Source organism: Excalfactoria chinensis, chromosome 5 (assembly GCF_039878825.1).
Source record: "Excalfactoria chinensis isolate bCotChi1 chromosome 5, bCotChi1.hap2, whole genome shotgun sequence".
Taxonomy (NCBI): domain Eukaryota; kingdom Metazoa; phylum Chordata; class Aves; order Galliformes; family Phasianidae; genus Excalfactoria; species Excalfactoria chinensis.
In genome coordinates this window covers 50,317,182-50,344,945 of record NC_092829.1, presented here as the reverse complement: position 1 = coordinate 50,344,945, position 27,764 = coordinate 50,317,182, and the positions used below count along the sequence as shown (strand labels likewise).

The following is a 27,764-nucleotide window of genomic DNA, read 5'->3' as shown; positions in this document are numbered from 1 at the left end:
GCATGAGTAAAATCTGTTTGGATCAGCTTTCTTCTCCTACTGAGCTGTCAAGGCTGGGGTAGTTCAGGCAATAAAGTTGGTTAAAATGATATTTTTTTAGCAAATTTTTTGCTAGATTTCAATTTTCTTCCAAGAGCAGCTTGGAATAAAGTGAAAGCTTTAAAATCAACCAAACCACCAATATTCCAATTGTATTAAAAACAAAAACCAAGTTTTAAATTGCTGATCTTAGCCAAGGTTTTGTATTTTGGGCTTTTAATATACTTGGGTATATTTAGTATCACCAAAGCTATTTATTATTGGTATATGTTATAATAGTGCCTGTATTATGAATGAACAGTCAGCACAGGAGAGCTGTTGCTCACGTGGGTCATAGTGTGCCCTGTGGTGGCTGAGGCAGGCTGGCTCTGTGTCACAAGCAGCCCTTTTGTTTTGGTGCTGTTCCCTCTGGGTGCTCACAGCTCTGTAGCCGCACTTGTGCAAGCCTAGGGAGGAGAGAATAATAGCCATGTCTGGGAACCTCAATCAGTGATCTAGCACAACATGCTGGATTTCACATGATTTTGCATTCGTTAACAATTTGTGGTCCCAGAACAACTTATTTAATTATAACAGCACAGTTAGCTTCAAGTTTCTTGAAGTTCCACTCAATACAAAGATATATCTTTAAGCTCTATGCTTGGGAAGTCTCTCCAGGAGAAGGAGCTTTCTCAGGGGTCAGACTGAGACAGGGTAACAGGAGACAAGGATCACTGATCTTGCAGCTTTCAGTGCTAGGCACTGAGCACAGATGCCTTTGCTAACACAAACACAGAATGACAGTACTTAACAAAACCTTTTCAAATGAATATTCCAGGCCATGTAATTCTATCTGGGAATGCTGCTAAAAGATTAAATGTGTGACACATGGTTATGCTGCTTAATAGACTGTTGGAAAGCGTCCACCTAGTGTACAGTAAGGCATACTGTGGAGTAGAAAGGTTAAAATATCTTGTAGTTGGCCAGCCATTTATCTGTACTGCGTCAGCTGCTTCCGAATAAACAGGAACTCGTCTGTTTACTAGTTTCTGTAACTGTGGTTGGGTAAAGCAAAGGTGAAAGAAGAATAGCCCCTGGGGCTTTTATCTTGGACAGTGAAGAAATTTCTTTAGTTGTACATAGATCTTGAAAGAGTACAGGATCACTTCAGTTCATCAGTAATACTTGCAGCTCTCTGCTGTCTCTGGGCATAGGGGACGTAGCTATGAGCTGGAGCTTTATCGAATTTAGTGTTTACTCAAGTAAACTGAGATGCAAGTATACTATAGGCAGGTATTATGGACCTTGTAAAGAGCAACTCTGAAGAATAAAATCAATCCAGGGCCCATAGTAATGAGAGAAGCAGATGTAGGAATACAATTGTCAAGGTTAATGCTGATGTAAAGAGCTTCCTTAGAAGCTTCCAGACTTTCCTTACCTTCCTGTGGCTGACTTTTGGCTCTTGTTCTCAACCTGCTGTGAGGCTGAAGTGAGTATAGGTATTTAATATTTTTAATATGCGGTTCCAAATTTTTATGTATGTACATGTAATATATAATCTCTCTATACATTAAAGCAAAGTAAACAAATACCCAACTGATAGGGGTTTTTAGGAGGGCTGATGTTGAAACTTGAGCAGATATCGGTGCTTATCTATTAGCTTTGCTGGTTTTTGTGTACATGGTGGTGGGCTTGAGTTTGGGGGAAAGATGCAAACTGCAATCTTTTGTGAGGCTGAGGAGTTGCCTTGCTTCGAGCAAAAGGAATTGAAGGAGGAGATTCCAAACAGAATGACACCAAGGTGCCAGGTGAAGTTTTTGTTTAAGAAAATGTGTGAGTTAAAAAAGCAAATATTCACAGTAGGTGGTAGTGAAGAGGTGAAACTTGCCAACGTTTATTTCTGGTACTTTTCTCTTAAACAAAAAAGCAATTGGTGTTTGTATATGCTTTAAAAGATATTTCTCATAGCCTCTTGTGTGTAGTGGGACTTCACGGAATAACTGCTTGTCTGTTTGTGTTATGAGGACTGCTGATGCAAGTATACAGGCTGTGTCCTAGTATAGCTGCCATAGTTGAAAGGGCAGACACTGGAAACTGCCTCTTAATACTGGTTGAAGTTGCTGCTTTCATCTGTGTGGCACGAGATGTTTGTGCGTGTTCCATTCAGGACATGGAAGCTGGGTTGATTTGTCTGTATATGTCCTGTGTGCCTTTGTGACAGAAATCAGGAATTTCCTTTCCTTGCTCTTCCTGGCAATACCTAGCTATGGTCATCTATTGGGGGGGGAGGGGAAAGTCAGTATGTAATGCCCCCCTGGGAAGTGCCATGTAGCAAAGCTTTTACTCCTTTCTAGGGCCATCAATGCTGTCTGCATTGTTAATGGTTCTGTTTCTTGCAACTGCTGCTCCAGAGGGAGCAGCTGGATGACTGCCAGGTTATGGGTTTTCCCTTGAGATGTAGAGAGAGAGTGAAAGTGGTGGCATGGTAGAATTTGCTGATTAGGGTCAGAAAAATGCAAAGTGAAGTAATGTTAACGTGTTGTGCTACTTAGCTTCTCCAAACTGCCAGGTTCACTCCTTGCCTTTGAACCAATAAGTAGCAGTAAACTCTGGTCAGCAGTAGAGAATCAACCAGAAGATGTTCTGCATCTGCACATCAGCTGAGAAACTGAGTTTCTAGAAATGCAATCATCAGGAAACAGCCCTTGTTGAGTCATAACAGTCAGCTGGACTTCTGTGTGTCTGATGGTAATGCAAAGTAATGCCCAGGGAAAAGCACAAAAACGTAGGGATGTTTCAAAGTAAGAAAACTGGAGAGCAGGAGGGCTCTTGCCTAGCTCGGGGTGTCCCAGGTCCCAGAAAGCTGAGCTGCCTGTAGCAGGTCTTTAATCAGACAGTTTGAATTTGAAGCATTAGGACTTGATTCAGCCTCTCCTGCAAAGCTGTAATTTCCTCACTTAAGAACCTGTGAATTGAGCCTGAAGAAATCTCCTAAACACTTGGGAGTTGTCAAGGTTTTCCCTTTAGATGGACTGCAGGTTGCATGGTGCACATCAGACAGCCAGGAAGCATTTAACAAAGGCCGGGACAGAGAGATTAAACACCTGCCTCTGGTTTCTGGGGCAGGATGTCTGGTGTAGCTGACTTACTAGGGGAACAGTGTTGTACTAATTGGAGTTATACTGCAGCTGACATTCCTGTTATTATTCATGTAATGCTTTGAGGCCCTGTTGTGCAATGCCTAATAAATAAACATCTTGTAAAAGATGATCCCTGGATTATCCCTGGAGCCAAAATAAATAAATAAAGAAGAAATTGACCTGAGAATGAAAGTGGAGATAAGGCTGACAAAATGTCTTGCCTGGAAGCACATATATACAGTGGTTTGCTGGCTGAGAGGGAAATGAAACCCTGGTGCCTTGGTCTCTGCTTGTGGTACTGAGGCCTCTGCTGAAACTGCAGCCACCTGGGCTCATGCCTTGGGTAGATCAAGGGCTGTGTATGCAGTAATGGGTGCATTCACAGGAATGGTGAAGGTGTGGTGGTACTGGGTTTTATGTGACCGCATGGGCTTATTGTGTTGTGTCCATGCTATTGCACCTTCTCTGTCTTAACTCTGCAGCTGGTCGCAGACTGTGTTGAAAACATATATGACTGTAATAGAGGTACAGCTTCTGAGACATGCTGTATTTACTCCTGCATTCCTATAGAATGAAAAGATATGGACAAGATGTGATCTTGTACACCTCTGCTTGTGATTTTATCGTAGCATGTACGCTACGTTATATTCTAATGAATAGTCACACTGGGCCAGATCAGTAGTCTGTCTAGCTTGTTTTCTCATTCATAGTAGCTAGGCATGCTTGTTGAATCAGTCAACACCAGCCCACTGTAGTAATGGAGAAAGAGAGATTCGTTGGTAACCTTCAGCTTCTAACTTGCTCTTGCTTGATGATTGGATTTGTTTCTCTAGGAAGAATCTTTGCTGTTGTGAGTCACTCTGGCTTATAAGGATTTAGCTTTCAGCTGTCTTTTACCTTATAAGGTGATGCTGCTTCTGGTATTTGTCAAGTTTAAAAAAATATTTGTAATCTAAAAATTGTCAGGCAGCTTTTCCTCAAGAAACACTTGATCTCCACTTCCTTCATTCCTTATGGGTTGTTTTTCTCTTTTTCTTTGGAGGGAGAAGGGAGGGGAGATTGGAGAGGGAAAACAAAACAACAAAAACTCAAACCAAAATAAGGCAACATCCAGGGAATGCATTACTGATGTTCCTTTGGGGATTGCTTGATTTATGTGGCAGTGAAATGTCAGACAGCAATGTTCCTGCACATGCCAGAGATATAGCTTGCTTTCTGTTACGCTGCATTTCTAGACCGACAGGAAGATAGTGGCATTCGGCACCTGAGGTAGTGAGATCTAAGATTCCCTGTTACATTTTGTTTCACAAGTCACACTAGTGAACCAGCCACAGTTGGTCTATAGACCAAATGTCTTTCAAATGGGTGGGGAGGGAAGGGGGAAGTAATTTCAGTCTTTGTTGTCAGGAGGGATGTCAGTGTGTTTATAGGAGATGCGTTTTTACCTTGGGTAGGTTTCAGGGGTGCTAACTGCATTGTGCTTAGCTAAAAAATCTCTACAGTTCCAAACGTAACATTTAATATACATCAAAATTCCTGTGGCACAAAGCAATAGTGCAGTTCATCATCAGCTGTAACTGATAAAGCTGCAGTGGATGAGAAAAGACTTGGTTTTAAGGAATCTGTGTATGCTACAGACTTTACTACCTATTTTCAGAGGTGGCACTGAACCATTGATGTTGTGTTTGAAAATTGCTAAGTATTTGAGTATAGCTATAACCTCGTGTGGCGTTGGTGTTCTTCCTTGTGCAGCATAATCTTGTGGAATTTTACTGTTCCCATTTGGAAGATGCCTTTTATTTGTGGCCATTTGCAGCATAAGCCACCCCCATCAATTAGGGCAAATGCTTTGTCAGAGTTTCAGACTTTGAAGAAATCTCCAGTAAGTCAATCAGTATTGGATGGCTTGAGTTTCACTTTATTGATAAACTTGATTGAGGCTAAAGAGCATGTGAGGAAGTACACAGGGAAGGGCATTGTGAAGTAGGCAGCTGTAATCCTGGATTGAAAAGTGCTCCTGACTTGACTTCTCATTACTGCATGCCTGTTTTACTCATAAATGTGGTGTTTTGTTTCTTGCAGAGGCATCGTTGAAGGGGTGGCCATTATTGCCGTGGGAGATCGAACGCTACTTCCAATTGCACTGTGTGTACCATCTGTAAAACCACCAGTCACGGTGAGTTTCTCCTATATGCTGTATTTTCCCCAGTGAAGGTTTATGAACTGTAATCTGTGAAAATAATCTTATTCTCTACGATTTGTTCACTGTCTTTACTACCACAAAAAATAAACTGATTTACCAGTTCCGAGCCAAATGGATATATAACACTTGTCCTCCTCAGACTGGATTCTCAGTACTGAAAACTCACCTTCTGTGGCTACCTGCATACCTTGCAGTGTGGCTTGGGGTATGAGGATAACAGATGACCAGGTACTCTGGTTGTTCTGGTTATTCATCCACTGACCAAGATGAGGATTGGATAAAATATTCTGTTTCTGAGAACAGCTTCTGAAGGAAAAACTTCTTTAAATGAGAGAAATTGTTGCTTAGCCAAAGGACATTGAACTATTCTGCTAGTTCCAAGTGCCAGAAGCAAACGCGTCATATGCTGATAATCATTGGCAGTGACGTGAGAAAGGAGAGGGTGCTGGGGTGTTCTTGAATTTGTTGTTAGGTGCACTCTTGAAGTGAGAAGCTGGATTCTTTTCCAGGGCTTTAAGAGAGTTGGATGATTCAGTGCTATCTGGATACCAAATATAAAAAATAATGGAGTAAAATGTTTTGACTTTCACCTAAACAAAACACCGCTAAGGAAATGCTTCCTTACTCCTACCAGCGAACTCTGAATGTCTGCATAACTTGTCTGTGATTCTTTTGTCAATAATTCCCTTCTGTCAATAGCTCAGTAGAGCAGACTTGGGTTATTTCTTTTGATATTTTGTGCTGCTTAAAGTGACATAACGATTGTTCACAAAGCCATCTCTGGTTTTGTACTTTGTGTGGGGAATCTATCTGCACACATAGAAGAGCAAGAGTAAATCTAGGCCTGTGCAAATGTTTGTTTTGGGGAAGATGTGAGGACTCAATGAACAAAAAGGGAAAAAAAGGAAGTGCTTGAGGGAGCTTAGGATGCTTGTGCAGTTAAATACTGCTGAGTGTTGAGGTGGCACAGATTGGGTAAAAGGGAAGTAATTGTGCTCAGGGAACTGACTTTCCTGAGAAATAATGACAGCAGCAGGAGGAAACAACGTTTTAAAAGGACAGGCCCCATGATCTCAGAAAGGATGTAGGAAAGAGAATTGAACACAATGTGTATTACTCTGTAAATACTGTTGGTGCATAGATTGTGAGATACAGAAACTGGAGAAATGCGATTTCTAGTGAGTTTTTGTTCCTTTGGAAGGACGGAGCCAGTTTGTAGCATATATAGCGAAGAATAATTATCAGAAATTGAATATTGAGTGTAAGTAATTGTTTTAATCAAAAGTATTTGGAAATTAAGCAGAGTCAAAGGAAATGCAGCTGCTCAACTGGAAGACTGCTTCTAGTGCTGCAAATGTTCTCTAAGATGCATATTTAATGTATTAGGAATATTGATCAAGGCCATGGTGTACCTTGATTAGTGTTATTTTTCCTGATCGTTGTGGTCAAAAGTCAGCTCTTCAAGTTCTACTTATTCTGTGAACAAGAGTAATAGATTTAGTTCTGGTGTGATACGGAACTCTGGTATTGTATGAGGTGGTTAGCTTGGCTCCTTCTTCCAATTTAACACAGTGCAGAATTAAGTGCTTTAATTGCAAGAAATTGAAAGGCTGTGGAGAGCTCAATTTCTGTATTCTCCATTGAGGTTGTCTAGTAAATCTGCAAATGAACTTTACCTCTGCTAAAAGGAGCAGGATCTTGTCACTGAGGCTGCATATGATTGTTTCCTTTTTTCTTTTATTTTCTTTTTCCCTTTTCATAATGAAGGAAGAGGACTGTGTGTAAATGGGAAGTGAAGGGAAGGTTACGTACTGTGACAGTGATGCAGAGGTGTCATTATGGCATCCTGACATCCACTGGCCACCTCTGAGTGTTAAGTGTGTCTCGCCTCCCCCTATGAGGATACTCACTTTGACCTGGGACACCAGAGGATGCAAACAGCTCTCAGGGTCGTGCTTATGTGGCGATGTTGGAATGCTTTGCCTTGTGTCGTCATGTCTGCTTGTCTCAACTGGTCTGGCTGTGTTGTGTTAGCTTCACATTGGGTTTGGGGGAAAGGCTTTCACCTTGGCTTTCCAAATGTCGCCACTCTTTTCAAAGATGGATTATTTCATAGCTGCACAGCCTACCTCAAAATAGATGCTATCCCTGATGTGTCAATGAGTAGGATCTTGATAGGATTGACGGCTATAAAACATTCCCTCTGAACTCTGAGATGAAAGCAAGCCATTTCTTTTCTCCTTCCAATGATGTTTGGTTTCTTGGTGTTTTTTTCTTTTAGTTTTATGCAACTCATATCAGATACAATAGCAGTATCTATGGCAGCATGCTGTAATGCTTCATGCTATGGGAAGCTGGGAATAGGGAATTGAAAGGCAACTCTGCCAAGAGGTTTCAGTCTGAGATGGTACTCAGGACTCTTACGGCGTTATCTGAATCTTCCCGGTGATAAAGTGTAAGAAGGAACAGGGTGTAAAATCAAGTCAGAGCTTACATGTTGAGGTTGCAAAGATGCTCCTTGGGGCTTGATTTGCTTACTTGCTAATGATGTGGTATACAGGACAGAATAAAGAAATCTTCTTAGCTCTGTGCTGTAGAGATGCACACCAGCCATGCTTTGGCTCCCAGCCCAGGGTGAAAAGGATGGCTGGTCATATGCTTTTCAAGTGTTGACAGTTATTACTGTAGGGGAGAGATGTGAGTTGGGTCTAAGGCAGGGATAACAGTGTGAGTGCTTTTAAATGGGAAGGCGGATTTTGGAAGATAATGTAATTTCTGTTCCACAATGAAAGGAAACACCAGGAATTTTTTATTATATGTGTGGTTCATCCAGTCTCAAAAGCTGTTTTTCTTCATTCCAGAGCCAGCCACCCTAGAAAATGCAAGGAAGTGGGCTGTTCTGCAGAAATAACTCTGTTATAGATCCTTGTGAAGGTGTCTGGAAGAACTGAACAGGAAAGTAGCGTAGGAACTTGGAGGGTAGATTAGTTGGATTCCTGTTTCAGGCTGTTTATTCATAGCTTTAACTAGCTAAAGAGAATTATTTTTAGCGCGCCTTTTCCCCCTTCCTTATTAACCCAAAGAAATGTCTTTCTCAGAGGAGAGGGTGGAGTTGGGAGGAAGGAAGGGTGGAATTGCAGTGGCTTCATTAAATCAGTTTCTAGATCATCAGCACACAATTCCATTTTTGCAGTGCAGTCTGAGTAAGCAAGAATCACTTTAAGTTTTCCAGAGAGGGAATCTTTGTGTGCAGAAGAGGGGGGGGAGAGCAAGGGCCTCTGAGACAGCAAGGCAGTTATGGAATGCTTATGACTTCTGCTGAGTTTTATTCTTCAATGTGTGTTGTTTTTGTTTTGTTTCTGGTTACCTCTATTAGGGCTTAGTTTCTGTCTAAGGAAAGGTGTGGCTTGGTGATAGTTCACTCTTATAGCTCCTAGTGTTGCAAGATGCAGGCTGTTTTAAATGTTGCTAAAGTACTAATGGTAGATCTTCTCTCTGAGATCCCAGTGCATATTTGGTGAGGAATAAGACTAAGAGTAGGAGGTGAGCGCCAGAAGTAAGTCATTTGAATGGGGCACAACAGGGAGGGGATTCAAGCTCTCCCATGTCTCAGTGTGTGTATTTTGATAGTTTCATTGTAAGTAGTTTCTGGTCTAGAGAAAGAGGAGTTAGCACCTTGATTACTAGTATATGACTGTAGCGTTCACTTATAATATTTTTATTCACTTTCATGTGGACTGTGAGGGGTTGCTGAATCTGAGGCCTGTAGATCTGATCTGTGTGTGGGGGGGGGTTGGGAAGTGCAAATCCATTGAGATTGACTGACCACCTTGCAACCAGCGCTGTCTGGTCAGTGCAATGCACTACTGCTTGATTTACTCAAATCTTCTGGGATTTGAGGCTGGTTCTTCAGTACTTATTGAAGGCTTCCCCTTCCTCTACTAATGAGAGCTGAATGATTGTTGCTACAGAATATCTGTGAAGTAAGAATGGGGAGCTGCTCATGTTGTCCCATGTGAGTGTACAGGCTACTCAGCACCGCATCCTAAGTCATTTCTTCTTGATATGTATTGACTCTGTTGCACATTCTCCTGCCTTGCTGGAGAACAGGTGAAGAACAGAGGTTGTTTGTGTTTGTTAAAAAATGCAAACCCCAAATCTCCTGTAGAAGTAAAAAAGGGGTAAATCCTTTCATGTCTAACCCCTCTCTCCCGTATCAGAGGGCTCCTAGTTTTCCTCTTTGTACTGTTACTGGACCCTGTGTATGAGCTTAGAGCAGGAAAAGACAGCCTGACTGACATCTCAGTCCCAAGGGAGGCTCCCTGCTGCTGAAGATGAACACGAGGCAGGAATCCTTTCATCAGACTCTCAGATTCTGTCTTACCTGCTTTCTTCTAGTGTTCCACTTCTCCCGCTGGGAGGCTGCTGCAGAGAACAACTGCTCCGTACTTGGATTTTTCTGATCTCTAGCACAGAACTGTTCATGGTTATCTTATGTCACTGCTGCACCAGGGATATATTTATGGGTTATAAAGCTCTTTGTTTCTTGTTTCTTTCCTTCTCCCTTCCCTCCTCCCCTCACCCCCCAATTTTCACTAAACCTGTCCCTTGTCAGGCTGTGTACTACCAATTTAAACAAGCCAAGCTCTTATGAGATAGGCTTCTTCTATTAGCAGTGCTTCTGTACACATTCTCATTTCAGTTAATCATCTCTGACTTATAGTGTGGCAAGTACTGCTCGCAGTGAGTGTGTGGGAAAGCTCTGCTTTCAGTACCACTAATTTCAGCATCTGAATGTGAACTGTGTTTTCAGCTAGATCACATATTTGCAAGGGATCTTCTAGTCTTGCTTTGAAGATGTCAGTAATGGGACTCTTTCCACTTTAGGGGAGTTTTGTCAATGGTTACTTTGATGTTTAAGTAGATACCTTAATTTGAATAGGCTACTTCTTGCCACTGCATTTTGAAACGCCTTTCTTTCTTAGTTTACTTGAGTCTTCTATTGTTCAGAAATCCAATTTTCTTGAAAGTGCTCTTTTACTTGTAGGCTCTGTAAAGCAATCAGCAAATTAAATGGATCTAAATTTCAGAATCCGAGCACTCCCATTTCAAGAAAAGGTGCCTTTTAAGGTATCTTTCAGTATCCAGAAATGGCTCACTATCATCTTCCATATCAGGAAGACACTGGGCACTGCACCAGCAAGAGTGTATGCAAAGAATGAAAATAAAGTCTATTATTTATGGCCTCTCTGAGCTTCCCTGGCTTGTGTGAGGAAAGTGAAACTACTTGGAAATACTTTGCCTCCCCCTGGATTTCTGACTTCTTTGAAGGTTGTCTTGATCTTTGTGAATAATCTTTGGCTTATATGTTTGATTTCATGCCAGCAAACTAAATCTTTCTATAATGCGCATTCCTTCAGGGTTTGTATATCATGAAGATTTGAGGGATTTCTCCCACTGTTCTGTGTAGTGCTGTTCCCCTTCATCTGGCATGAAAGAACAGCAGGATATGGTTGTGAGCAAGGCACAGTCTGCCATGTCCGTAGTCAGGGTTTGTTACCTGGCTGTGCTGCAGGCTCTCTGCCTGTCTGACAGCAAACTGCACAATTGCTTCCTGTATCTGCCTTTAAACTAGGGGCAATGATACTTTTCTTGGACCTGCTGAGAGATTGCTTTCCTAAATGCTCATGGTGGCACATTCTCTGACTGCTTAGCTGTTGGAGTTATGGTGATGGTAGTGCAAAGTGTCCAGTGTGGATCAGCTGTTTGCCCCTGAAGCCTACCTGAAACTGGTTGTGAGATTGTACCCGGAGAATGGTGGTCAGTGGCTCAGTGTCTGAATGGAGACTGTCACCTAGTAGTGTTCCCCAGAGGTTAGGTCTGGGACCAGAGCTCTTTAACATCTTCATTGGTGGCATCAACAGTGAGAACATGTACACCCTCAGTAAGATGACAGCAAGCTAAGGGATGGGATGCTTTTCAGAGACACCTAGATGGATGTGAGCAGTGGGCCCAGGTGAACCTGTAAGGTCTACAAGCTGGGGGATGTACAGATGGAGCACAACCCTGCTGGAAAGAGCCTGGGGGTAACGGTGGTTGGCAAGCTGCATGTGAGCCAGCACTGTGCCCTTGCAGCCTAGAAAGCCAGCTGTATCCTGGGCTGCATCAAAAGAAACATGGCCAGCAGGGCAAGGGAGGTGATCCTGCCTCTCTACTTTGCTGGTGAGACCTCACCTGGAGTACTGTGTCCAGATGTTGGGTCCTCAGTGCAGGAGAGGCATAGATCTGTTGGAGCGTGTCCAGAGAAGGGCCAAAAAATGATCCAAGGGGTCATTCAAGGTCAGGCTGGATGGGCTCTGAGCACCTGATCTAGTGTAGGTTTCCTTGTTCATTGCAGGGGAGTTGACCTAGATGGCCTTTAAAGATTCCTTGCTACTCAAGCAATTCTGTGTTTCTGTATAAACTGAGCTTGAAGTTCTTACAATTGAGAGTTTCTTAGGGTACTAGTCATCAATTTGTCTTAAAATTAAGTAGATGTCTTATGTCTTTTTATTATATATTTTTAATGGGTATAAGCTACCTTCAGGGTTTTAATGAAAGTCCCGGCATGAAAAAATGAATTAATTTTTCCTTCTTATTCTTTCAGGGTATTGGTCCTCATCTAAATGACTTTGGCAAATTACTTTCAAGCATTTAACCTCCATGATCATAATTTCATTTATAATAATTAAATTCTTACACAATTACAAGCTTTTGCCTCTAGAAAATGCCTGTGTGCTTGTCTTGCTAGATTGCTCTAGTAGCCTACACATGCAGTTTATCAGATAAGTATGCTAAGAGAGCACCCCATCTTTAAATTTATTCATCTTCTCTAAGATGGCAGTCATCCTTGTGCTCTGGGCATCCTTAGTCATAAACTCAGCCATTAAAATAACTTGCCGTAAATCCTATTGTCCTTGAATAATTTTTCACGTGTACAATTATAGTCCCTTCTAGCTCCTTTCTTCGTGCTTTTAGGGACAGAAAAAAAATGTTCTGCTGCTTCTAAATGTGTTCTTTTTCTGCTATATCAAATGTAATGTTAAAGTTCGTTGTGCAGTTCTCTTCTAGCTATTTGCTGTAGTTCGTTAAAAGTGCAGTTACATAATTTATATGAATTGAGAGGGAAGAAGCTGATGTCTGTACCAGCTTATATTTTTTAATCCTCTGTGGAAGCTTGGAAGAATTCAGGGAAAGCAATAGGCATTTGAAATTGAAGTTTAGATTGGAGCGTTTCTCATGTACTCGATATGTTTCTGGAGTCTTGACTTTCATTGGTAGGAGCAGTCTCTCAGTTTTAATAATCAACTGCTTCTTAGTTGTGAAGAAATGTCCTTATAGCTATTCGTTTTTGACAAGGGTGGTGGTCAGTGTCTGGATTACTTTGGGTTGAGAGATTAGCATAACCTCCTCTATATTTAATTATGAATATGTGTCAGGAAACAGCCTCCTGTTTACAATTTAGTCTGAATAAGACTGATTTGTTTGCACCACAGAAATATTCACGAGCTTTAAATAGCAAACAACTCGTGATATGTAAGCACTGTACAACTTCAGAACATGAAGATGGTCCCTAATTTCAGCCCAGAGAGGAATAAATGCTGCATTAACAAGTACTCCTGCTTCCATAGACATGTCATGCTAGCTATGCCCAGCCCTTCCAGAGGAAGGGAATACAAAGCCTATGGTATAGGCTGGTGATACAGTTGGTCTCTATGTAAAGGAGGTATCTAATGCTTCTGAGATGCTAGCATGCACACAGGAGGCTTCTTGTCCTGGGTAGCATAAGGAAGAGGTAGTAACCAGTAATGGGCTGTTTGTATCCTGGTGAAGGTGACCCAGTCCTGGTTGTGCTTTTTCCAGAGAACCCCTTGGAAATGAACAGAGGGACTGTGGGCTGTGTGGATTGCTTTTGCTACCTGCTTCTCATCAAAAGTGCCATGTTGCCTGAGAAGAGAGTAGCTGTGGCCCTGCTCAATGAGAACTGTATGAGCTCTTCTGCTGGGGCATAGGTTTGGACACTTTCAGTCTACATCATTAAGTTATACTTTAGGACTCCCTTGCTTTGTTCACTTATTTTAAGAAAGGTTAACAGAATCTGGGGCTTATCTTCCCCTTTGCACCTGGAAGCTGCATTTGAGCCAAGGATTAAGGGCTGAGGGACAGTCCTGCTGACATGAACTTAAGGGAGAATTTTGAAGGAGCAAAACTCTTGTCTTGAGAATTTTCCTCTGATGGCTCTTTTCATGCTCTTGGACATCACTGAAGTGCTGCTTGTATTAATCTGCAGACTCAGGAATGTAGAGTAGCTCTCATTTGCATTTTGTGTGTATTTGAAAGGCAATCTCTGCGACTGTGAAGACTGCATCTTGATTCATTTTAATTGGTAACATAGATTGTACAGAAACTCAGGACTTTGCATTCTCTAGGGTAAAATTTCCAGTCAGCACAGAAAGTGGATTCGTTTTTGCAAACCCCATGTCTGTACTTGAATCTCAAGTTAGGTGCTGCAATCAGTTTGACACTCAGTGAAATGAATCCACCATTAGCTTTAAATATCTAGAGACTTGCTGTCCATGTTTGACTGAGTTATATGGGCTCATCTTCCAGTCAGTAAAGAGAAATAGATGTTTTGGGATTCAGTTCATCTGACCCCTTTTTAGACAACTGCTTTAGAATGAGATGTGTTCTACCCTGAAAGTGCTTATTTCTATGTCATCTGTAGTGGTGGTTCAGGCAACTAGCATAGAAGTTAATTAGTCAACATTGGCTCAAATGGACCCCTAATGAAATGCATACACTTCTAAATTTAACATATTAGGTGTATTTGGTAAAGCATTGTTCCTAACCAGCAGACACGTCCTTGTACCCAGGAAACAGATTGTGTGCTGTAACTTCTTCTGTTTTAACTCTCCATCTTTCTATTTAGTGACTGAAAACGTTTCCATTGCGACAGGAGCATTGCCTTTAGAAAGCTCATTTATCTACACAAATCCTTTCTGTGGTATTTTTCCACTAGCGTTGGCCTTTTGCTTATCTATCTTAGAACTGGATTAACTTCAGAAAGGCAAAAGTGCTTCGTATAGAACTCCAAGGCACATTTATTTCTTTGACCAGCGAATCAGTATCATAGTTCCCCGGGGACTGGGAAAGAGGTATATTATGCTGGAGTTGTACTTCTATTTTCCTCAATGCTGAATTTCCAAGGAAAGGTATAAATCTCCTTTTGTGATGGAGAAGAATCTATATGTAACAGTTTTCAGTAGCCTTATTCTCTTTGTGTTGATGCTTTGTCTGTCTTTTCTGCCTTCCTCCCTTTCCTCAGGTGCTACAGTATATTAGCATCCTTTGAGGTAAGTACAACTTCTCTGTCACTGTATGGAACACATTTGTATTCAGGGATTTTTTCCTGTGTCAAAGCCAGTATTTCCTTGCTTTGTACCACTAACCTTCTTGGAACCCTTCAGCTAATATTCTTCTTGTCCTCTGTTTTTTTATTGACTGTGGTGCTTTGAATTTTGCTTCTCTCCCTAGTAATGTTTTCGTTTTTATTCATGACTAATACATCCATTTCAGGAAGCAGCAAAACCCTTTCACTATGAAAAGCGAGGCTGGTTGTAGGGGCTTGATGAAAGCGACAGTAGGAGGCACATACTCTTGTGTCACGTTTGTTTTATAGATGAGGATTAGTGTGCAGCACAGAGGCATGCATTTTGGCTTTGCAGTATCCTTCTGTCTGTGTTCAGGTGGTTTCTTCTACAGTTTGAGAGGCTGTGCTGAGGCTAGCCGGAGACACTTCAGTTGAACAAAAAAGGCAATGAACTGTGGTCCAGTTCTCCCCCCTGGTGCTGGTTCAGTGGGGATCCCAGATGCTTTGTTGCTTCTGTGCTTCTTTTTTTTCCCCCTCCCACCATTCCTGTATGCTTGCTTTGCAAGCTCTGTCAAGAAGAAGCTTCATGCCTTCAGTGCCAGTACAAGAGATGGTGCATGAAGACTGATTTCGTTTTGTTTTCTTCTCCTTCTGTTCCATTTTGGAGTTATTTTGAGGAGGTGCTGGAGTTCTAGTAGCTGAATATAGTTTTCCTGATACTTTTTTCACCTTTCCTTCCCCTGGTTGCCTTGGGCATATAATCTTGTCACAGTCTTGCCATATGTTTGTTTTAGAAGACTGGAAAATTACATGACATGTTGTGGAAGGAGGAAGGACTCACCTGCATTGCAGTATCAACCACTGCATTCAAATAACATTTACTTTACAGTGGTCCCTATTTTGGTGACCTTCTCTTTAATTTATACATAATCCAAGCTTTTGTTCTGTACCTCCCCGTTGGCATTCTCCCAGCTTTACAAGGATGCAGTCCAGTCAAAACTGGAAACATTTGCCTTTCATGGCTATTGAGCGCTCAGAGTTTTGATACCATGCTTTTAAAGTGCTGGAAACATGAATGACAAATCTGGCTGTGGAGCAAATGAAGAAAAACATTCAACACTGAGATCTTTCAGAATGAAGTAGAATTCTGAAAGGTTGGTAGAGAGCAGTAGGAGAGAGTTGGTGGTGGGAAAATTTAGCAAGTTAATATTTTTGGAGATGTTTTAATTGGATAGGCTGGGAGAGTGTGAACATGATGCTGGAAACAAGTCATGGAGTCCTGGGAAGAGGGAGGGAAAGTAATTGTAAACATGACCAGCAAAATAATATACTTCATGAGCAAATTCTATTTAAATGTAAATTACCCAAAGTGATTTTTTTTTTTTTTTTAGTGGAATTTTTAGTAGCACCGTGTGGAAAGACAGAAGTATTTTTCCTCATGTTTAAATATGTGATTCAGACAGCTGTAGAGAGCTACCGCCATCCCCCTTCTCTCTACCTCCTCTCACTTAACTTCTTTCCTTTAAACTCCTTAGAGCCATTCCCTGCAGCGATGCTTCCAGGTAGTGACAGCTAGGATGTTCATTTGAGTCACCAGAGCGCTGTCAGGACCAATTAGCATCCTAATGACTGGCATGTACCGTCTTGATAACATTCAGTCTGTGCTTTATACCAGGGGACCTTGCCTCTCAAGAACCCATCTTGTCTCATCTGGTCCATACCAGTTGCATAAAGTTGTTTTTTTTTTTTTCTTTCAAAAAAAAAAAAGGAAAAGAGAGAAGAAAATTTCCATTTCATCTTGTCTTCTGAGTCCCGGGGACTTTGACACAGAACAAATATACAGTCCTTTCCTTTAGCTGGAAATGACAAATTTTGGCTATGGGAGAGTTGAATCAAACAGCTCTTTTTACAGCTGCAGAGGAATCGAGGATGAAGCCTCAGTTCAGGTTAGGCAAGGCAGTATTTGCTCTTTAGAGCTGTGTGGAATAAGGTCAAAGAAAGATGCAGCCACATAATCTCTAAACTTTAAATGCCTGGTCAGTACTGGTGCTGGCTAGGCTGGTACTCTCCTGAAATCACTGCTACCTGTTGTTTGGCTGTCTGCTGCCAAATCTGCTTCATAGTGGGTTAGCATCTGCAGTTAAAACTGTGGTTTGTCATTCAGTCCAAACAGGGCTGAATGCTGTGCTGAGACCTTTCCTGCAGCATAGACTGAGGCACACAGGTGAGAAGATTTCAAGGAGGTTTCACAGCTGCAAGGTTGGAGTGGCCTAAGTGTAAGCCTGTCATTCAGGCAACCTTTACAAGCATGGAGATTCTTTGTGCTGTGCTTTGCTGGTCTGGAGGGGGAGCATTGCTTTGGCAATAGCAGAGTTAAATGCTGACATACAAAATCACTCGGTTTTTGTGCTGTTTTGTCATTTAGTGACAACTCTTTTTTTTTTTTTTCCAGAGTAACTCATGACTTCTAGTCTTAAAAGTCAGTTTGTTGTTGTTATTGTTGCCTAACCCTGCCTCTTGTCTGCAGCTCTCCAAGGGTTTTAATGAAGTGCTGTGATGCCACGGCCAGCTGGCTGGCACACTGTTAGAGCTGGCTCAGCCACAGTAGGTCAGCTGGAGGGAGGGGTCAACAGTTTAATGGTCCTTAGGAGAAGCCAAATAGCCTGTGATGCTGTCAGGAGAAAGAAAGAAGAAAAGGTGTCTCAGAGCAGTGTGTGCAGTGGCTGGACTATGTCTGCAGCAGGCAGAATTTGTTTGCCTTTCACTAGCAGTGTAGCTTTTAACATGGTAGATGTGAAAGATACTGGTAAGATATTGAGCACAAAAGGTTCTGTTCCTCATTAGAGACAGCAAATCCCAAATGTGAGCCTTAGAGAGTGAATGAGCAGTAATTGTTGTTAGTAAGGTCATTAGGATTTCTGGAGAAACACACAAATAACTCTTCCACCTCCTGGCCCAGCCTATGAGGCTGAAGTACAGCATGTTATCGTATCCACATGGTGCGTATGTTATTTTGAAGTTGCTGTGAGAGTTTTTGTGTTCTCCTGATTTCTTTGTATGGTGTTTGCATTTTCTGTAAGAATGCTGTTGTATCAATATGGCTGCTATTTAAATTATGGCCATAGATGTGATCTGCGACATCAGAACTTGATACTAAAAAGGATGCAGGTAAAGGGCGGATGGAACACTGATGTACCTTCAAGTATTTGCGTGTACATCTTTATTTCTTTTGGATGTGTCACTTGGACACCTAATCCTGTGTCCTGAAGCCCACTTTGGGAAGTGTCACTTAGAATGCCATGGGAGCTGTTACAGCCTAGTTTGCATATACTGAGACTGTTTTTTTTCCCCCCAGAGTAGTCTGCTTGTATACCTAGTTCTGTCTTAGAACTGTTGTACATCCCTGATGTAGAACAGCAAGGAAAGTAGTTAATTCTGTGGCTGGCTTAACAAGTGCATAGTGCCCTGCAGGTTTCCAGTGTATAAGCTGTCAGGCTAGGCTTTAGGAGCTCTGCTGCAGATACTGGCCACTCTGCCTGTGTCACCTAGGAACCAGTGATTTGGTTCATTTGTCAGTGCCACAGAGCCATTGTGGAACCTGAACCAGTCCTCTTGTGGTGATGGTTTTCCAACCTTTAGAGCAGTCTGGTTTGTGCAGCATTGAAGCCTGAGTCTGAGTGTTGGGGCTGAGGCTTGAGGCTGATCTCTGGCTGCTCTGGAAAACGTAAATGTAGTTCATGTGACTGGATGTTATCTATTGTAGCTGAGTCTGCAAAAATCACTTGGATCTGTAACTACCGCTGATCTCAAGAGGATTAAGAACCTACATGGCTTTGTATATCAAAGCTTTCTACTTCAGTTCTTCGTTTGCAAAATCAATGAAGTACTACTTCTTCTTTTCACGTCCCAGACTGCCTGTGTAAAGATGCCTAGAATTTATCTTTCTCAAGATTTGTTTTTAAAACAATGGGGACGTGCTCTCAATTATCTCTGTTGTCATCACAGGGTAATTATTGCACTGTGTCAGAAGACGAGTCTGCTATTCAAAGGTTTCTGAACAAACACATAGCAAAAATCCAAGTCTGTATCTCAAAGTAAAATGTGGTCAAATCGATACTCTGAACTCTCTGGTTTTCTGTTGTATATGGCAGTTCTTACAGATTAATGTAAATGCATAAGCCCTGCTGGAGAAAACTAACCTCAGGATTTCATGATTGCACTTCAAATGGCTGTGTGAAGGTTTGTATTTTTGGAACACATTTGTTCTTGGTGCAGCTCAGATCTTAGTTCAGTGGTGAATTACTTTAAATTTGAAAATGAACTCTCTGTCCTGGTGTCAGAATGCATTATAACCTTAATGGTAACTTATAAGAGAAAACAAGTATTTTGACTTGCACTTTCTTTGTTGTCATATAATGTGCAGGGAGAACAGATTATTCTTGAAAGAGTCAAGGCTGGCTGTAGAGCTTGTACGACAATGGCTCTTTCTAGTGTTTCCAAATATCACAATTGTGCAATTCTGGGGAAGTTGTTTAAGCTTGTTTCTAAATCCAAGTCTTTTCATGTCCACCTCTATTAAGCTTTCTGGAAGAAATCTGTTTCAGTGATTTGGTTTCCTTACCTTTTCCAACTGATCTGTAGGAGCTTGAAATATCTATTTCCCAGATACTCGAGGAGTTGGTTTTGCCTGTTATAAAAGATGGCTGGAAGGAGGCAAATGGAATGTATAGAGTTGAGCTTATTTTTTTCTGAATACTTGAAAGTTGATCTTACCCTGCCCTTCACAAAACTTATTCAGTTTCTGAGACTAATTTGTTGTGGTTCATACTCTTAGCTTTTTACCTAGTGGCTAATATAATCCTGTCCCAGCATCACTATGGTAAATTAAACTTATGAGCTATGTGATCCACTGTAATAGATGACCTCTGTCCTGAAGCAAAATATCCATTCTAACATATATGCTTTTTGAGGTACAGAGAGCAGGATGATTCCAATCCACCTGCCTGCTCCCAACCTCCATGCATATTGCTCTTTTCACTCATTCTTCCTGTGTACTTGGAATGTTTGAGGGATTTCTGTGAATTTGTGTGGGGTTTGTGTTTATTGGAATCAGTGTCATGCCATCAATCACCTTGATAATGAGTAAGCAATTACTAACTTATGCTTAGCTCTTTCAGTGAGGCTTTTGAGAAGCTTGGGTCTTTCGAACATGCAAGGCTTGTTTGAGTTCCAGTGGTGCACATCATTCCTGATATGGCATCAGTGCAGGGTTTGTAGGCAAAGCCTTTTGGTGGAGTGAAACATGTTTTGTATTACTTCAGCCTCATACATGTCATGAGCAGAGCTGTGGTAACGCACATCTTAGCTTTAAGGTAGGTAGTTACGTAAATCTGCTGTTGTAACAGTGTTGGAGGATATGTGAAAAGCTCCTGTCAGGTGCTGTGACTCAACTAGTATGTGGTAACCAGCTGGTTTGCTGTCATTTGGTGGTGTGTTATGGTCTCAGATCCATATGGCTTTTCATATCTGCATTGTGTTGCAAGCTCTGGCACTACTCTGGTGGTTCTGCTGTAGTTTTGCGTGAGGTGTGAAATGGAGCATTGCATTCAGTGTTTATTCATGGAATACGGAAAAAGCACCAATGACTAAAACTTGTTTTGTATTAACGTTCTGTTCTGAGTGTCTTAGTTGACTGCTGATTTATCATGAATCAATGCAACAGAGCCTATGGCCTGTAAGGAGAAGACTTCTAAGCTTGGTGCTGCGAGCAGTGTGTAGACTGAAGGTCTCTGCCATGATTCTGGAATAGACTTGGTAGAAAGACTGCCATGTAACCTGTTATCTGCTGTCCTCTGAATGCGTATTTGCTGAGATAATGGAGTCATTTTGCTAGTAGATAGCAGGAAAGTTGTTGTTTTTCCTTTTTCTAATCTCATTTTGCTTCACGAGCTGCATTGGACTGGTTAGTAGTTCTTAAGCTTAACTATGCAACCAAAAGGGTTATTGGTAACAGCTGGGGAGGAAACATGGGGAAGCAGCAACCAGAACATGAGCTTTGAGATCCAGACCCAACCTACCTAGATTAGGTGGGTTTCTTTTCTGCATCCAGGAGGAACAACGAAGAATATGCATGCTGTCTCTGTCTGCCTGAAAGGCAGCTGTGCCATTCTAGTCAGTTGTGGTTGGCTGGCTGCAAGCTCAGATGTAACTTTAAAATGCAGTCCTCCTAGGTTTTCTAAAGTTAAGACTCCAAGGCTTGGTTCTGCAACAGCGATCTGCAAAATTTCTAGCTGTGCAGTTGATTCTAGTTTGTGTGGCCCCTGAGACAGTTCATTGTCTGTCAGAGCTGCTTGCTTTCTCCCTGTTTCAAGAATGTGGTTACAAATACTGTATTTCTTGCTTATTGCTTTGAACATCTTTTCTTCCACCTGCCAGGGCTTCCTTTATTTATTTATTTATTTTACCATCCAAGTGCAAAGCACTTGTTGTCATTCTCAGAGCTTTTATATCCTATCACAGCCCTGCAGTGCTCAGCCATCACTCCCGTCACCTGCTCTGTCAGTCTTGAGTGCTAATTTGTCATGCTTTTTCACAAAGCCTCCTTCATGTTTTCTCCCATGCCACCTCTGCACCCAAGAGGTGTCCCTGTTAAAGGTCAGTGAAGGTGATAACTTATGTTCTCTTAGAAACCTTCCCTTACTACCCTCTTCACTGTCAGCAGCAAGCAAGGAGATGATGAGGCAACTGCAGCATAGGGAATACCTAAAAGTTAAGCTTCATATATTGCCCTGGAAGCAGGTACCCTCAGCAGCTTCTCCCTTCAGTTACGGTAGGTATCAGTGTTCCCTGTTCTTTGGTCACATGGGGAGAAGAATGTGGAAGGCAAGGCTGGCTCTGCTCATCTCTTCTCAAAAACCCAGCCCTCAGCAGTCAGTGGAGGCTGCTCTGTGGAAGAAACTTTGAGCTGACAAGTAATGGCATCATGACTGTCCCCTCCATGTGCTTTCCTCATAGCTGTCTGAATCTGTTCCTTTCTTCAGGACTTAGGTGACAGTATGTGTGCAGGGAAGTGTGCTATGTCTGTATAATAATGTGCCCACTAGATCTGGTACGGTGCTTAGCAAAACATGCAGGAACTTCAAGGTGCTGCTGTGGTTTCATGTTCAATAATTCCTTTGGTACTTCTACTACGGGTCACCACATGCTTGATTCAGCTCTTTCTTCATCTCTTGCCTCTGTTCCTTAAGCAATAATAGTGCTAGCTGTGGTTTTGGTGCTAATAGCTATGAAGGTCTCCCTAAATGAGAATCCTTTTTCTCTCCTTCCCTATGGCAGGCAACTTTAGACTCGTTTTTATCTCGTTGTTTTATATGTCACAGTTGTTTGTGTACTTTAAAGCCTCTAAAGAGGAATTATTGAATAAACACCCTAATGTTGGACTCTTGTGTTTCTCATGGCTGGCTTCACACAATTTTGCTTCTAATCTTTGTTTAAAGGACATGGTATATTGCATTTCCCTAGAAGAGCCAGAATCTGCTTCTAATGCTTTTTGTTTAGCTGACCATAGCCCTGTTCTAACATGGGGGATTACTTGCTTTTAGTGTGGCAAGAAGATGTATCCAGCTCTGCTATTGATAGATGAACACCAGAACTAGGGGACTGACTGAGAATCTGTGTGGAACTGTGAATCTCTACATTGATTTTTTTTTCAATACATTTTGACTCTGCCTCTAATTGCCTATCATTCTCAGTGAGTATGTGCTGTTCTGTTTACCTAACTTGATGAGATAAGGATTGTTCTGTTCCTTGGTGAGATGTATTCCCAAGCATCTTTTTTTCACCTGTACAATGATTACTTCATTTTAGCAACCTGATGTTAATAAGAGCTGCAGCATTAACTGTGTTTTCGAGGCAAGACCAGCACCACTGAGAAAAGTGAAATACAGACCCTTTGTACGGGAGACTCCTGTGTTCATCTTGGCTGAGGTTTAAAAATGGATAACAGTGGCTGCCAGCAATCTAGGATGACTGCTCAAAAAGTAATGCCCCCTATTATGTTGGTCCACGATGTCAGAGGTTGATGTTGATGGCATGGCAGTAGAGGTTGAGACCAAATAGTGGATGTTGGCCCAGTGAGGTGGTGGGTGGTGTGATTCAGCTGTGGCAAAAGCAATGCAAAAGATAAGCCATATTCCAGACAGTTATGCAGATTTTGACAAGCATGGCATGCAGCTCTTGCTCATCACTGACCAAAATGCTGGTGACTATATTAAACGATAGCATTTTGTAGTTGAAAGCTTGCTCTACTGAATAGTGTATTGTACTCCTTGTACCTGTTGTACTTTCCATGTAAATAAATAAGAGGCATTAGTTTCAGAGCAACCTGTCTACATCCCAATTCCCACAGTATCACTGTAATGAAGGCACAACCATGACAAGTCACTTCATCTTTTACTTACCTTGCCTGTTATGCTTCATTCTTGTCAACTCCTACCTACCCTCATGGTTTTCTTCTCTTTGTTCATCGCTTTACCTTATGTCCTGTTAATACTTCTGTAATGTCTTGATGTGTTTTTTTTTTTCCCCTCCATTCTCCTGGTTTTTATGCCAAGCTGTTTGAACGTTGCTGTCTGAATTACTCCTTGATATTTAGTGACTTATTTTCCTCCTGTGTGGTATTATATAGGCAGCTGTCCCTGCGCTGCTGGGCTGAGTAGGTACTTTGGCTGTGCATCCAGATGAAGATCATCAGCTCAGTTTTCCCTGACAGCCCAAATGAAGGTTACTGGAGCCAGTATTTGTGGCAGGGCAGTTCACAGCTTTACTCCCAATTCAGACACTTTAGGGTGGCTTTAGGAAGAGAAGGAAGAGATTACAGCCTAATAAGCCTGAGTAACCCAAAGTAAAGGATGCAGAACCAACATTCAGTGACATGCTTTGTGGCCTTGTTGCAAGGTCTTTGCTCCTATTTTAAACACAGAACACTCGTGTAACCATTTACTTCAGGTTAGCATTCAGGTTGCCAACTGAAAGCAGCTAACTGATGTAGTAACTTGGGCTCTCTGACTGCTTGCTGGATCTCTGAAGAACCACAGCAAACAAAACCAGCTTTGTGGAGTACTCCCCGATGTTGGGAGGGAAGTACCCATGAGTGGTCATTTGGCCTTCCAGAAATCTACCTTTGATTCCTCTGTACCTGCACAACTCTGCATTGATATCTGACTACCCCACATCGTAGACATAGCTGTAGTAATGCCTGATTCTGGCTATCACTACTGAGACTCCATTTCTGGAGGAATTAGCTCCAGGAATGGCTGCACGTGTATATGCCTGCATACCCATTTTCTGTGTTAGCGTCTCAGAGGGCAGTGCTGCATTGTTTACTGCTTGGGTTCAAATCTGGAAAATATTTCTGGGCCTCTTAGGGAACAGCACGTAAATCTTTATTATTTCTTAGAGAAGTTTTACATCCTGCAGAATCTGAATCTCATCTGTAGCCCACGTTAATTTGTTGCATTTGTGTATTGAGCAGGCTACATTCAGTGAGTCAATTTGAATACAGAGGGGGTTTAAAAACATGAAGCATTCTGGGGAGAGATAAAACTGTTTTCTTCAGCATTTCATATCTTATTGCCATGAAAATTGAAACTGTAAGTATCAATAAATTAATTGACATTTGCTAGTCTCATTGTAACATTGCAGCCAATCCACAAATGATGAGTCATAACTGCAAAAGCAAGAGATTCCTTAAAATTAAGGGGTTGTTTCACAGTGCTGAGTTTTATTTTTGTCTTCTCCTTTTAGAATACTTAAGGTTAGAATTCCTAAGCTTTCTTCTGCAGTCAGGAGTAGCAGAAACTGTTTTCTTTTTTAAAGGACAAGATAGTTATTCTCAAGATAGTTATCCTCAAGAAAAAGAGATTTATAGGAACAGTAAAAGTTGACAGATCTACAACTTTCTCTGTATCCTTTCAGCTGTGATTTAAATTCCTTAAAGAAACAGCTCCCTGTGGCTTGCAAATGGGTAATGTTAATTCAAGGTTGTCATGCAGATCTGAGTCTGGCATTTTCTTCCATCTTTTCTTCCCCCTGCCCCATTACCCTTATATCAAACCTGGAAGTGATTGTAACACCGTTAGCCCCAGGTGTCTCAGTGGCCGTACAGCAGGACCACAGCACTTCTGACATGAAGCTCGAGTGAGATAAATTCCAACAACTACCTCATCCTGCAGTTTCTTGTGAGAGTGCTAGTATTGTACTACAGCCTGTTGCTACTGAAGTGTAATGGTGCTACTAAATTTGGAAATGGTAGCTCAGTGTTCAGAGGTAATTGAAGGTGAAATGAGGAAAAAAAAATGTTCTGTGCATGAATTCATGAATTTCCAGGCTCACCACCCTGGAAAGGAAGTAAATGAGAGGTCATGAGAGAAGGCTAATAAAAACATAGAGAGGAGGGAGAGGATGAAATAAGGAATGATTGTTCTCTCGTAAATCAGGCATTAGAGCCAAATGATGAAGTAATATTAGGTTGTGGGATTTTTGTAAATTAAAACCTATTTTTCTGTAATGCAGAATGGAAGTGTAGAACTCATTGCTACGGCATGTTATTGGGGCTGAAATTATACATAGGCTTAAAAAATAATAATAATATTAATGAATGAGTGTTAAGTGGATTATTAAACATGATAGTTCAATTCCAGCCTCCAACTGAGGAACTGGAATGTTTCAATGGAAGGAATGCACCAGGAAGCAGTCATGACGCCTTCTCCTGGTTTCTGATTCTTTCCATTGTCCCTTCTACCAGTTCGTTATTTGGGAGTGAAGGGAGCAGATAAAAAGGAGGGGGAATGACTGTTTACGTGGGTTGATAGGGATAGGACACCAGGGGGAATGGTTTTAAACTAAAATGGGAGATTTAGGTTATATATTAGGAGGAGTTTTTTTCACACAGAGGGTGGTGATGCACTGGAACAGGTTGCCCAAGGAGGTATTGGATGCCCCATCCCTGGAGGCATTCAAGGCCAGGCTGGATGTGGCTCTGGGCAGCCTGGTCTGGTGGCTGGCACCCCTGCACACAGTAGGGGCTTGGAACTAAATGATCTTTGAGGACCTTTTCAAACCAGGTCATTCTATAATTCCATGTGTGGGTGATAGACTAATTGGACCTGTGTGTTCCCATTACCTTGCTGAGTGGGTTGTGGTGTTGGCTTGTGTGAGTGTGTATATTTGAACAACTTCAACAGGTTGATAAGAAGGCTCAGAGTCAAATGAACTCATTCCCAACATCATCGCATGTACTCATATTTTTCGGAAGGATTTTCTGTGCCATTAGGTTTCATCTGTTTTATTTCAGTGGAATAGGATCTTTGTGCGGATTACATGGCACAAGTCTGCTAAGATGCACTTATAAAAATCTCCACTAGTTGTCACTCGATCCTTATTTTAAACCTGACTTCAAGCCCATTTCAAGCTCTTCTTAGCTTGTGTGTAAAATGATTCCTAGGCCCCAAACACCAAGCAACTGTGACAGATGTTGCCATTGGGTCTTTCTGAAACACACTGATCGGAAGCATTTTATATCTGTGAGATGGCAGCCTCTGAGAGTCTTGTTCTGTGAGTTTTGTGCAGTTACTTTAGCAGCATCTTGTCCAAGAGCTGAACCTGTTGTGGAGTTTGATGCGTCAGCTGCTGTATGCACAGAGCAACCGCTGTCCTCCCTGGAAAGGTGGGAGAATCTCAATGAGCACGTTGCCTCCTAGGGAAGGAGAAGCTATAGGAACATGAGAAGGCTGTGGCAGTGCCTCAGTCATCTTGATTTTGGATGTTGGTAAAGGTTTGCTTGAGTAGAAGGTAGCAGGACTGATGACAGTGTGTCATCAATGATGATGAAGAAGGACTACTATAGAGATGCGATGTGCCTTGGTCCCAGGATTATTTCCTTCCTTTGGTTTCTTCCAGTTAAAATTACAGATGCTTTTTCACTGTGCATGTGTTTTGCAGGTGCATCTTTTGCCTAGTTTTATTTCTTCGGTGCTTACAGTCAAAGGTTCACTGAGCTTAACGGATTTCGTAAACTGGATAAGCATCTTATTTTTCCATCTTTAACTCTGCCTGTTGCAGGTTCAAACTGAGAGCACACATCCTTCGTTATTTGTGTTGGATGTGGTATTTTACTGAACAAATCGCGTTCTGTACAATTTGGTGCTTGATGCTGTGAAGATAGGGAGGAAGACATGATGTTTCCTTAGAATAGTTTGCAGCCTGAGTGAATCACAGGAAAATGCAAATGTCTCAATTTAGGCTTTTAATTTCTTGTTATTTTAACAAGGCTCTCTTGTCCTTTGTTTTCATGGCTGGCAAACCTGTGCTGCCACTTCTGTTTATCAGACTTGCTTGATTTGCCCCACTCCACAAAGTGATGCAGGCATTAGTCCAGTTGATAATAGCTGGGGTTGATGCAGATCATTCCTTTTGGGAAAGCTGTGTGTTCAGACAGGAGTAGTTCACTGTAGAAAGAGATGAACAAGAGTTGCCTGACTGGCAAGCTCATAAGGAGAATGCGTTCCTGTTTCTGTGTGCATTGGCTTCAGTAAACTTGTTATTTGAGGTAATAATCAATGATGTAGTTCAGTGAACAAGAGCAACTAGGCCTTTATCTACCCTCCTCCCACAGGCTCACTTTGCTCGTAAATACCGTTACATGTTCTACCAGGTACATTATGGAGCAAGGATGGCATACGGTGTTAAAGCAGCCTACCCTGTGTGGGAGGTTGTTCTTACAAATCAATTACTGTTTTTAATCTCACAGTGCTTAAGTAGTATGAGCATCTGTAGGGGGGAAAAAAAAGAAAAGCAGAACTGTTTTTCAGGATTTAATTAAAAATTATTTTCATTAAAAAAATCCCTCTTTTTAAACAAAATGAAACTGAATTGATTTGTTTTTCAATGACTTGTTCATTGTAAGAATGTTTTCTGACTCGATTCTTGCTATGAA

At 41.7% G+C, this 27,764-nt stretch overlaps 1 protein-coding gene across 9 annotated transcripts in view; it reads left to right on the top strand.

Moving 5' to 3' along the window:
* Positions 1 to 27,764, top strand: part of TSPAN4 (tetraspanin 4) — a 378,614-nt gene that overhangs the window by 51,447 nt on the left and 299,403 nt on the right. For 8 of the 9 annotated variants that reach the window (XM_072339188.1, XM_072339195.1, XM_072339186.1 and 5 more), the window contains one exon: positions 5,241 to 5,334. The gene's annotated coding sequence lies outside the window, so the exon portion shown is untranslated. Of the gene's footprint in view, positions 1 to 5,240; positions 5,335 to 14,725; positions 14,754 to 27,764 lie in introns of all 9 variants that reach the window. The other variant, XM_072339192.1, reaches the window with a different exon arrangement.